This window comes from Thalassophryne amazonica, chromosome 19, assembly GCF_902500255.1.
Source record: "Thalassophryne amazonica chromosome 19, fThaAma1.1, whole genome shotgun sequence".
Lineage (NCBI taxonomy): Eukaryota > Metazoa > Chordata > Actinopteri > Batrachoidiformes > Batrachoididae > Thalassophryne > Thalassophryne amazonica.
In genome coordinates, this window is record NC_047121.1 from 36,610,241 (window position 1) to 36,623,682 (window position 13,442).

Below are 13,442 nucleotides of genomic sequence, written 5' to 3' on the forward strand. Positions count from 1 at the left end.
GTGTTATCAAGTGAATAATCCAGGTGACAGCAGGTTTTTTCGATTCCAGACATCAGAAATGTTCAGCATTATTCTCGTGTTATAAGTTAAAAGTGTCCTCTGATCTTATTTTATGTCTGTTCACACATATGTTGTTATTTCTGTGTGCCAAATTTGAGATTTTCTGACATTTGTTGCAGTAATATTCATTTTCAGGTTTAAGTTCCGTATAGTCAGAATGATACACTTTTAACTGGATGGAATGTGAACAAGTTTTCATATTTGGAAAGTACATTACATGACAATGAGTACTTTACGCCAGGATTATAGAGAAATCCATGAAGACTCCAAGTGGCTGTAGTGAGAACAAAACAGAAAAATAGTATAATGAAATCTTAGTGCATGCATATAATTCATTCCCACTTTCTGATTATTAGATCGTTAAATACTTTGGGCGGTGTATGCAGAAAAATCAATAGAAAAGGCGAGGTGCTGGCTGATATGCATGTTTCTCACTGACCAAACAAAATCTACTCTGTGTTCATTAAATGTATTTCTGTTTTTGATACTGTCCACATAAAGATAAAGATCAGCTTTATTATCCTGAAGGAAATTATTTTGCCAGACGACAGAAAAGTAAACTGTAAACAATGGAGGATGCTGAGTAGTTTCCTCAACATCCTCCTCTCTGGCACCTCAACAACAGACTCCAGCTCAACCCCCCGGACAGAGCCAGCTCTCGTGATGAGCTTGTTCAGTCCGTTCGTGTCAGCTGCCTTCAGCCTGCTGCCTCAGCACACTGCAGTGTAGAAGATGACACTGACCACCAGGTGATAAAACATCTGCAACATATTTCTGCAGACATTAAAAGATTTGAGCCTCCTGAGGAAGTACAGTCAGCGCTGAGTTTTCTTATATGCAGCATCTGTGTTTACAGTCCAGTCTAGTTTGTTGTCTATGTGGCCACCCAGGTACTCTAAACACACAATAATAATTCTCTCCCATAGGTTATTTTCTATCTCAGTTTTCTATGCGTACTTGGCTACATGGCACGGTTCAGATATTTATCGTGTGTGCAACAAGTAATCAGACATGGGAAATAATTGTATGTGCACACAGTCGTATTTTGACTGCTTAATAAAATGTGTCTCCATTACATATTTATTTCTCAGGCACTCTGGGGTTCTGCATTGACCACAGATGGACAACCTGTACAGCACTGCACAGCTCCCAGCCTTCCTTTGCTGCACAGACAGAGCTGTACACCACAATGTATACAGTGTGTTCTGCAGTTTTTCTGCAACACACTTCTGCTTTACATCGATGAGGCACTGCGTTACGTTAATACTGTACTATCATATAGGATCATTGTGAAATGTGCAACTAGCTACCATGTTGACTTATTTGGCCGATGTGATGTCTTCTGGTCAAAGTAGCAGGATAGAAGCGATATCGCTGGAGATGTTTATGGTGGTGTTGAGTTGTAGAAATGTGTCAATCATTTATACTGCCGTATCATATCAACTCCACAACCTGAAACGGCGGATAGACTTACATGGCATGTTCACTTAAAAATCTGCTGTGATATTCCACAAATGAGCACAATAACTGTCCTTTGTCTTTTATATGGATAAGCAACCTTTTTCCTAGAATTGATGTGCACAGGATAAGTTCAAAAACTACTTCTTTTTTTTTTTTTTTTTTTACAATCACAATGTTCATACATTTTTAAACAAGACAAAGCAAAATCACATTCTGCACACATCACAAAGACATGACTGCGGAAGAAATGGGTATGGATACTGGACTGGCCTGCCGAAAGTCCTGATCTGTCGCCAACAGAGAATGTGTGGAGAAGTTTGAAATGAAAAATGCAACAACAACAACCATGTACTGTTGCACACCTTAAGACTTGTTTGCAGGAAAAAAAAAGGGTTATAACAGCACCTGAAACACTTTTAAGTGTTTTAAGTGTGTGTTGAATCATTTATAGAAACATGTGCCACATGGCCAAAATCTCATAGTTGATGATCCCCCACAACATACAAGTTTGATACTCCTCATTTTAGCTTCACTAAGTTACTGTTCATTTGACACAGTCATTGCATTGGCACCCAAGGATCCTCCGAAGAAACCTAGCGCCAAAGACATCTAATCATTGCCTTAGGTCACTGGTGAGTGTACAAGTCTCACAATCATACAGTAAAATAGGAAGCACCAGAAACCTAAAGACTTGGAACTTTGTTCCCCTGCAAAGATATCAGCTTCACAAAATGCCTCTGTCCACCAGCATCACAACTCAATAAGCTCTACCCAGGCATCACTTGATCTCTAAGGCTGAGGACCCAGAGACGTGAATGTCAACACCGAGATAAGTGAATGTATGTGATTACAACCCCTGTTGACATCACCTGTTTGAAATAATCTCATTATTTAATTTTTCCCTCCTTACTAAACTGCCCCACGCCAACTTTTTTTTAAATGCAAGAACGGGTCTATATTAACAAATGAAATGATGTTGACCACACAAAACATGAAATGTCTTGGGTTCATAGTGTCTGCAATGAAATAGAAATCAAAGTAAGTGCAAAAATCATTGCAAGGGTTTTATTTGCATTTTCCAGAGGTGGGACGAAGTCACCAGCAAGTCACTTTCAAGTCATGAATCAGCAAGTCTCAAGTCCCAAGTTAAGTCTCAAGTCACAGTGACCACCAGTTGTTTGCAAGCTGACTTGAGACTTGCCGATTCATGACTTGAGAAAGACTTGACAGTGACTTTGTCCCACCTCTGGCATTTTCTATATCATTCTAACATTTTCCGATTTGGGGTTTTATGTATGTATGAATGTACATATGTATGTACGTACCTACCCATCTACCTATCTGTTCACTCACTGTCTTTTATAGAGTATTAGCCTTGGCATTTTCACAGCCTAGGAATAAAATACAACAGCACATTAGTAACACTGTGTAATTTTTAAGACTTTTACAAACAGGAGCCATATGTAGACTTTGCAACAGTACAAAAAGATTTTGCAATGCATATTGATAAAGTTGCTATCCAAAATCTATCTATCTATCTATCTATCTCTATAGATAGATAGATAGATAGATAGACAGATAGATAGATATACCCAATATACTGGCATACAGTTTATGCCAGTATTCATGTGCTGGATCAGTACATGAATAAATTGTGCTGATCCAGCAATGTAAAGTTAAGTTGACATGTAACTGTGCTATTTCAAAAAGTAGTTGTAACTACTCTATTAATATAAGTAAATCATAATCATATCAAACAAGTTTAAATGGCCCAAGAAAATTACATCAGTGTGTTACATTTACCCTTACAGGGCAGGGGTGGTGGCCAAGTAGTTAGTGCACTTGGTTTCAGTGTGGAAGGTTCCTGGTTAAAACCCCCATCCGTGTTGCGGTTCTTCATGTAATGTGAAGTTGTGTCATGAAGGGCATCCAGTGTAAAACGTGCGCCAATTCAACATGTAACTCCCCCTTGGATTTGCTGTGGTGACCCCAAGGGCAAACAAGGGAGCAGCCGAAGGGACTTACTTTTTTGTTACATTTACCCTTACAAATCTCGTTGGCCTGAACCATGGTAATTAAGTAATAGTAACGCAAATTCATCACGTTGACCCAACAAATTTATATTTAGGTGACTCAGCAAAACTGTTTCTGGATAAGTTAACGCATTTTACTTGAGTGGAAATACTTTCCATAATTTTATTATGTTCACTGAGCAAGTTATTTTTTGCATGTTTTCAAGGCATTTTCATGCTGGAAAAAGCAACAATATATACAAAGTGTATGCACTCACGTACAGTTTGACTTGAACAATGTTCCAGTATTATAACATTCAACCACATATATGCTCGAGCAGGGCTGTATGTCTAACGGGTGGGTCTGTCTCAGCTGAAGTTTACTTTCTAACTCGCCTCCTTCCCCCGCCAACAAACAGAGAGCCAGATGACTATCTCGGCAGCACAGACACGGTTGCAGGTGTACCGTAAAAGGCACCCCAACAACTGCAGCTGATTCCCCACTGAACGTGTAATTTTCTCATTTAGCTCACAAGCGTTCGACCCGACACCAATTAGCACAGGGCCCTGACCTCAGGCATCTGTGCCAGGAGATATGGCGGAGAGCGATGCGCCACATGGCGCACCTCAATCAGCCGCTCGTGTGCTCTTTCTATTCTGCCGCCTTCAAATCAAATCATTGCTGTATACATTATTCATACACCTCAGATTTGGAGGTTTATTAGAACCCCTCTGTAACTCTGAGAGTATGATTATACATCCTTAACTTGGTGAAAATAAGAGGATGGGTTGTTTTTCCGCTACTTCTTCATATCCTCTTTCAAGAACTGTGATTACACCGAGTGCCACAGTTGCCTATTAACAATTAACTGATCAATAACTTTTGACACTAAGGTCCTGGGTTGTAGACATGGGAACAGTAAAAATTTTACATACTGTGTTTATTTTTGCCTGACAGTGCAGCAATACCAAATCTCACCATAGGGGGGTGGGGTCCTACCAGTGTGAGTGGGCTGTTAATATGAGACAGAATAGCATTGAAGGAGCAGTAATACTTTGTGGTAATCTAAAAATAATGACAAGATGAAACTTGGATGACTGTGAGGATAAAATAAATGAAAAAGAAGTCATTTTCTGTGAAGGTGATATACATGTCATCTCAAGGCAGGCAGATTTATGAGCTTAAAAAAACAAAAACTATCATTTAAATTTGCATTTGTGCAGGATGTAGCACATTAGTGTGCACAATAGGCTCCAAGTGCGGCCTTTGCTTGTTTTTTCATTAACCTCATGTGCTCATGTTGTAGTGGAAATCCACCATTAGTGGACTTGCATTATATCTGATTAGGTTCCTAACGCATTTACTTTGATTGAATTTGATGATGTTTGCACTCTTGTGTGCAGGCGCGTGCGCAAAGCCGGCGTTTACATATGTATATGCATGTCCGCGTGCACGTGCAAAGCGTGCAGTGTTGCACATGTCTTCTCCTCCTTGACGTTGTCTGTGCACCCCGTGAGGCGGCTCTTGGCCTCCTCCTTTCATTGCTAAGAAACCATCCTTTCTGTGTGAGTAATCAGAGCTGTGCCTCCAGGAGCCCAGCCAAGCCTCTCATCCTTGGGCTGCTCGAGAGCTGCTTTAATTAACCATCATACCACAGATGGGATCGATTTTTTTTCTAACCTCCCCACCACCACCACCACCACACACACACACACACACACACACACACACACACACACACACACACACACACACACAACCACCCTCTTTCTCTATGCCTCACTCTCTATCCTTGCCTCCCTCTCTCTCTTTCGCTCTCCCTTCCATCTCTGCTGCTTCTTTCCTGCACCCTTGTCTCCCATACACAAGCCCCATAATTGCACTGGAACGGTGCCAGCCGCCAGTCAGGCCCCAGACTGCAGGCCTCTCTTCTCTCTCTCTCTCTCCTTCTGTTCTCCTCCTCAGCCCCTGGCCTCACCTGCTCAATACCTTATTAGTGTCAGGATCTGTAGAGAGCCATTGCGGATTAACTAAAGAGATGTGAGATTGATTTCTGCCCCTGCAGATAAAATTGAAGTTTTCTCCCCGTGTGTGCGTGTCAATGAGGGACATAGCGAGAAGGAAAGGAAGACAGAAAGATTTTTTTTTTTAATGAGTCTTGCAGGAAGATACTGTATGCATATGCACATGCAAATTGCGTGTGTTTGTGTATTACTATTCTGCAGCATGCATGAGGGTTTTTCAAATAAGGGTTTGCTAATTCGCCGCTGGAAGACCCACTTGAGCCTTTGCCTCTCTCACAACAAATTAATCCCACGCCTGCTTTACCTTCATTGGATTTCATGTGGCACTATGAAGCCACTATCCACCCCTCGGCGTTCTAGAATACGCTAGAACATGCACAGGGAGAGAAGCAGACGCACACACACCCGCAATCACTTCCAGTATGAAAATCCAACGTCATATTCTAATTTGCTAGAAAAATAGTCACAAGAAATTACCGGTTAGAGAAAATATGCTCGTGAAAATAGCCCGCTATCGATTATTCGTAGCACGGTCGCGGCTGTGGGTGTCAACGAGGGTTCAGAGGCAGCCAGTTGGCCGAGTGATTAACATCTATTTCTGAGACGTGCGAATTCATGGTAGCGGTGGAGGTTGGGGCGGTAGGAACTGAAGCGGGTTGTCTCCTCAGGATTGTGCCGTAATCACAGGCCTCCGTCTGTATGGCACATCTCGAGAGTGGTGTCAGCTGGGCTCTCTTCTGTTTGCTAATAGCAGGGGGTCAGGCATCTCTCACAAAGAGGTGCGTTTGATCCCCAGGTATAGGACACAGAGGGAAAGAGGTGACACGACTGAATACTAACAAGGTGATACCCAGCTTACATATCTTTTATTTGATGTGTGTGCGCAGGCGGGAGCATGTTTGACATCCTAATGGTGTGTGCGTGTGTTTCGTAGGCAAACAGCTTAGTGTGATTCATGCGCGGAAAATGTGCTTTGACTTGCTTCGAGCTCTAAAAACAGGGGACGTAGCATCTAAGGCTCCCTACCAAAGTGGAGTTATGTTTGAAGGGGTTCATACAACCCCTGGCAAAAATTATGGAATCACCGGCCTCGGAGGATGTTCATTCAATTGTTTAATTTTGTAGAAAAAAAGCAGATCACAGACATGACACAAAACTAAAGTCATTTCAAATGGCAACTTTCTGGCTTTAAGAAACACTATAAGAAATCAAGAAAAAAAGATTGTGGCAGTCAGTAACGGTTACTTTTTTAGACCAAGCAGAGGAAAAAAATATGGAATCACTCAATTCGGAGGAAAAAATTATGGAATCACCCTGTAAATTTTCATCCCCAAAACTAACACCTGCATCATATCAGATCTGCTTGTTAGTCTGCATCTAAAAAGGAGTGATCACACCTTGGAGAGCTGTTGCACCAAGTGGACTGACATGAATCATGGCTCCAACACGAGAGATGTCAATTGAAACAAAGGAGAGGATTATCAAACTCTTAAAAGAGAGTAAATCATCACGCAATGTTGCAAAAGATGTTGGTTGTTCACAGTCAGCTGTGTCTAAACTCTGGACCAAATACAAACAACATGGGAAGGTTGTTAAAGGCAAACATACTGGTAGACCAAGGAAGACATCAAAGCGTCAAGACAGAAAACTTAAAGCAATATGTCTCAAAAATCGAAAAATGCACAACAAAACAAATGAGGAACGAATGGGAGGAAACTGGAGTCAACGTCTGTGACCGAACTGTAAGAAACCGCCTAAAGGAAATGGGATTTACATACAGAAAAGCTAAGCAAAAGCCATCATTAACACCTAAACAGAAAAAAAACAAGGTTACAATGGGCTAAGGAAAAGCAATCGTGGACTGTGGATGACTGGATGAAAGTCATATTTAGTGATGAATCTCGAATCTGCATTGGGCAAGGTGATGATGCTGGAACTTTTGTTTGGTGCCGTTCCAATGAGATTTATAAAGATGACTGCCTGAAGAGAACATGTAAATTTCCACAGTCATTGATGATATGGGGCTGCATGTCAGGTAAAGGCACTGGGGAGATGGCTGTCATTACATCATCAATAAATGCACAAGTTTACGTTGATATTTTGGACAATTGAAAGGATGTTTGGGCATGATTAAATCATTTTTCAAGATGATAATGCATCTTGCCATAGAGCAAAAACTGTGAAAACATTCCTTGCAAAAAGACACATAGGGTCAATGTCATGGCATAGGGTCAATATCAACGAGCAGATCTGATTTGATGCAGGTGTTAGTTTGGGGGATGAAAATTTACAGGGTGATTCCATAATTTATTCCTCAGAATTGAGTGATTCCATATTTTTTTTCCCTCTGCTTGGTCTAAAAAAGTAACCATTACTGACTGCCACAATCTTTTTTTCTTGATTTCTTATAGTGTTTCTTAAAGCCAGAAAGTTGCCATTTGAAATGACTTTAGTTTTGTGTCATGTCTGTGATCTGCTTTTTTTCTACAAAATTAAACAACTCAATGAACATCATCCGAGGCCGGTGATTCCATAATTTTTGCCAGGGGTTGTATATTTTACAAAAAGGGTTTGGCATACACACGTTATATTTAAATTCATGGATTAACTTCTCTTCTCCACATACATCTGTGTGCATATCAATGATGACCATTTAATTTCTAGGGAAGCCTCCCATATTTATGCGAAGCTCCTCCTTCAGTTTTATTTATTTATTGGTTCAATGAAAAATTTCTAGTTCTACCATGAAATTCAGAGACCATATGCCAAGAAGCTAGCCTTGAAAAAATAACAAGCTAGCTCACTCACTCACTCCACTGCATATACGAAAAATCAACCCAGAATGCATTGCATTGTCAACATCCATTTTTTTAGCCGATCACTTCCATTATCATACAGTGATGATTTTCATTTAGCAGTGCCTGGCTATTGTGCTTTATTTTGTAATTATTTTCGTGTTTGTTTACTGTTACTTTCACAGGTGTTATCGCCAAATCTGTCATCATGGAGGCGCGTAAAAATTTCATGAATATGATGGTCCAACAGCTGAAAAAATGTCTTGCTGTAAGGGGTGTTTCCTGCAATGGAAAACTATGCCGCGAGCTGGCGAGTCTCCCAGAGAAATCCGCACAAGTTCATCCAATTTTGGAGAAGTGTGACCGCGAAGAGTTGGAAAGAACATGATGGCAGATGGCTCTGTATCGCAATCTCAACATCCCCATTGACGCAAGACTTGAAATGGCTACCAGACATTCATGTAAGCGATGTTAACTCCTTATTGACTGTGGATGGACAAATGAAAGAATCAAGCAACACAAATGTGACAATAGCTATCAGGTGTTTACTGACCGTCATGTGGAACTTGTAGAACTGGAACGTAACAAACAGAACAATGACCTTTCTTACACACGAAGCCTTACACAACTATCATTGGACCACTTTTGGTAGGAACTGACCACTACAGACTGGGAACATCCCAAAAGAGCTGCAGTTCCGGCAATGCTCTGTGAAGTCATCCAGAAGTTGTCCCTTGTCAAACTCAAACAAGTCTTTATGCGTCCCCATTTAACCTTTCAACCAACTTTGAGGACAAAACGTTAACTTGCTGCTGAATATATCCAGCTCACTGACAGGTGCCACTGTAACTAATCAATGTTATTCACTTCAACTGCCACTGGTCATAATGTTATGGCTAATCTGTTGATTAGTAATAATAGTATGATTTACAAGGATTTAGCATCATCATTATCAGTTTATGTAAGTCAGTTGATTTTCCAGGACACATTATGTGGCGTGCACAGAACAGACATTTAAGCCTATGCTTAAATGTCTGCTGCTACTCACGTTGGGCTGCTAAGAGTAAAAATATATCACCCTCTATGTGTTCATGCACTTCAGATCTCAACTACACACGTGCAGTATGACCCCCACTTCCTACGCAGTCATGATGAGGCTTCAAATGTACAGAAAATGGGTTGCTCAAAGTTTTTCCACCAACTTTGTGTTTATGCACTTCAGACTGCAACTACATGGGTGCAGTATGGCTATAAAATAATGCAGGATGTAACTTTGTGTGCTGGGGACGGGGGGGGTGCACATCCAAGAACGACACATCTAGGCTGGACAAACTGATGAGGTGGGCTGGCTCCGTGGTTGACATGAAGATGGACTCTCAGGTGACGGTGGCAGAGAACACTGGACAAACTACTGGACATTATGGATGATACCAGTCACCCTCTGCACACCTTCATCAGCAACCAGAGGAGCCTCTTCAGCCACAGACTGCTCCTTCCCAAGTGCAGGACTAACAGACTGAAAAACTCCTTTGTCCCTCAGGCCATCAGACTGTACAACTCCTCACTGAAGGGGAGGAGGAGTAACAGGAAGACAGGGGACAGGAAGGAGAGGAACAGTAGTAGCCAGTAAACAGCGATCAGTATGTCTGATATTTATATCTGCAAATTGTTTTTTTTTTTTACTTTCACTTTTGATGCTCTGTGTGCTTCTTACCCTGTGTGCTGCTACACAATGCTGCTGGAACCTCAATTTCTCTGAGGGATCTTCCCAAGGGATTAATAAAGTTCTATTCAATCTAACCTGAAAACATCTTTAATCCAGAAATGTTAAAATGTAACAAAGTTAACACCCGAAGCTTTGTTTTAAAAAATGTGGCGCCAACATTTTTTGGTGACCTTTCAAACAAGGAAACTGATGTCATGACCTTGTGTCGTTATGTAGTTTACTGAGAGATACTCAAAATTGAGTAATATGAAGTATGGGTGTATATCTCTACCCAACAACACACACACGCGCGCGCACACACACACACAGTCCACACTTTGTGTCCTGTGGAGTTAAAACAAATTAAACTTTAGAAATCACTGAGGTAGCCCCTAAAACAATGATCATCTAACCAGGTTTGTAGCCAAAGAAACATTTTGAACAAATATAGCGTTTTGTTTTTTCCTAGTATGATGGCAGGTGCATTTCTTTTGTGTGTTACAGCTGCTGAATTGTGCTGTGGTGTTTTTACGCTGTATGGCAGCCGTTGTGCTGGTGGTGGTTGTGTAGCAGTTCATGGGTCCCAGGGCCCAGCTGCCGGAGTGAGGCAGAAGAGTCAGACATCATTGTGATGTGATTTCCTCGTCTCCTTGCAGATGGAGTGTTTTTGTCAGAGCGAGGGCCACCGTGATTGCCTCTTCACCGCCGGTGTTAGCCTGGGATAATACCGCAGCCGTCCCCCCAGGAACAAAACAGGATCAGCACAATCCATTTCTTTTTCTCTGCCAAAATGGAATAATTTCAAAGAGACAATCCCTGGTCGTTTCCAAAAGCCCAGGAAAACATCACAAGAGAAACTGTGGTGGCAAAAAATAGTGAAAGAGGTGTTGCACCTTTCCCCTCCTCTGCACCAAACACCACATCCAGCTCTAACTAACAAGCACGGCTGCAGATAGACAATGAAAGTGGAATTGAAGAGTGAGCAGCGGCGAAGCGCCACATGAAAAATGCATGGGGGCACAGATTGACAAATTAGCGCGGCGGCTCCTCGTGATTTAGGCAGCACGCTCGGATCTTTACATTCAAAATATGGAGGTTTTATCGACGGGGCCGTACATCTGCAACAGTCGGCGTTCTATGGCTGCCTGCCCTTTACAATCCTAATGGTACTTCAGCAAAGTGTGGGAGCTGAAAGAGGGCGGGAGGCTTTCCCTCCAAAATAGCTGAGAGCTTCTTAGCGGGGAAAGGGGCTCCGAGTGTTGCCATGATGCCCGACTCCATATTCTTGGGTCATAGATATTCAAGAACTGCACTTTCCTTTTCATTTGCCCTTCCTGTTGCCATAACACATCACAGGGGACTCGTAGTCCTACATTCAGACACCTGCAAATGAATATCCGCGCACAGATAGTGTGGCTCCGTGGAGCTGCAGCCTGAAGGCTATACGTGCGGGAGATGGCAAGTACTTTTAACACAAATCACCCAAAGTGATTTACCCTCACGCGTTTGGCATGTGTGATACTTTTAAGGAGAAATAACTCCATGCACAGTTGTGAAGAACTTGGAGTGATGTGTGACATGTTTGAAGTTCCGCTATTCACGGCCGTTTTGGAAGGAATGTGAGAGGAGCAGTATATTATTGTACAGTGTGAATGAATGAAGAGTGATTGAGTGCAGCACTCCAAGGCGCCTATATAAAGCAGATGTACTGCAATGTGGGGGCCAGAGAGAGAGAGAGAGAGAGAGAGAGGGTGGGGTGGGAGTTCTAGTGGCCTAAATGAAGCTGAGGGAAGTGGAAGTGTCCAGTAGGGGGTCTGCTGCTGCAGAGAAAGGGAGAGAGAGAGAGTGAGAGAGAGCGAGGCAGACTTGGTTTATGCACCTCCGGGCCAATACGCGAGCGTTTGGGGCTAAGTGTCTCATCAGCATCCAGCTCAGGTGCTGCCAGGGCCCACGCACTAACTATGCCCTGACTTGATTGTAATTGCTTGAATTCGACTCCCGCTGCTCCCTCTGGCAAATATCACAGGCACATTTAACTCCAGAGAGCCTGGGGACCCAGCAGCAGGGCCACAGAGAGCAGCTGACTGCCTCTTGTTGAAACCTGTGGGCTGCGGGGGGACCCCCTTCTCGTGTCCTTGGCCTTGTGGGGGCGGGTCACAGGTGCACCCCCCTGAAGTCTTAGCATTTGTGGACACTAAACAACTGCGTCAGATGTACTCCAGCAGTGATGGAATGAGGATGATGGAGGTATTTGGCTGTTTTGATGTTGCCTGAAAAGAAAATGCGCCCCTTGTGGTCAAAGGGCCACTTGTACAAGTAGAGGCTTTGTGCATGTTTTGTCCTTAAAGGGAGTCACATACTGTACATAGGCACGGGCCGTTTTCCAGTTTCAGTGTAACGTGGGTCAAAAATGCCATGATTCCAAAACCAGTAAGATTTCCACTTTGACAATATGAGCTCCAAAAACAAACATGACATTATTTGGTTCAATGAGCAGCGGCTAAAACTGGTCATCACGGAATAAGTGGGAACATGAACGATTCACCACTTTGGTTAGACTTCAACACTAAATGCTGTAGAACCAGGAAAGTGTTTCACAAAAACTACTGAGCATTTGAATTATGATGGATTACTTTATCCTAAAATGATCTCAACCGGTTCAAATATTTATACAAAGAAATGGTATTCTCCAGATATGTACAGTAGTGTTCAGAATAATAGTAGTGCTATGTGACTAAAAAGATTAATCCAGGTTTTGAGTATATTTCTTATTGTTACATGGGAAACAAGGTACCAGTAGATTCAGTAGATTCTCACAAATCCAACAAGACCAAGCATTCATATATACACTCTTAAGGCTATGAAAGTGGGCTATTAGTAAAAAAAAAAAAAGTAGAAAAGGGGGTGTTCACAATAATAGTAGCATCTGCTGATGATGCTACAAACTCAAAACTATTATGTTCAAACTGCTTTTTTAGCAATCCAGTGAATCACTAAACTAGTATTTAGTTGTATAACCACAGTTTTTCATGATTTCTTCACATCTGTGAGGCATTAATTTTGTTGGTTTGAAACCAAGATTTTGCTCGGTTACTAGTGTACTTGGGGTCATTTTCTTGTTGAAACACCCATTTCAAGGGCATGTCCTCATCAACATAAGGCAACCTCTTCAAGTATTCTGACATATCCAAACTGATCCATGATACCTGGTATGTGATATATAGGCCCAACACCATAGTAGGAGAAACATGCCCATATCATGATGCTTGCACCACCATGCTTCACTGTCTTCACTGTGAACTGTGGCTTGAATTCAGAGTTTGGGGGTCGTCTCACAAACTGTCTGCTGCCCTTGGTCCCCAAAAGAACAATTTTACGCTCATC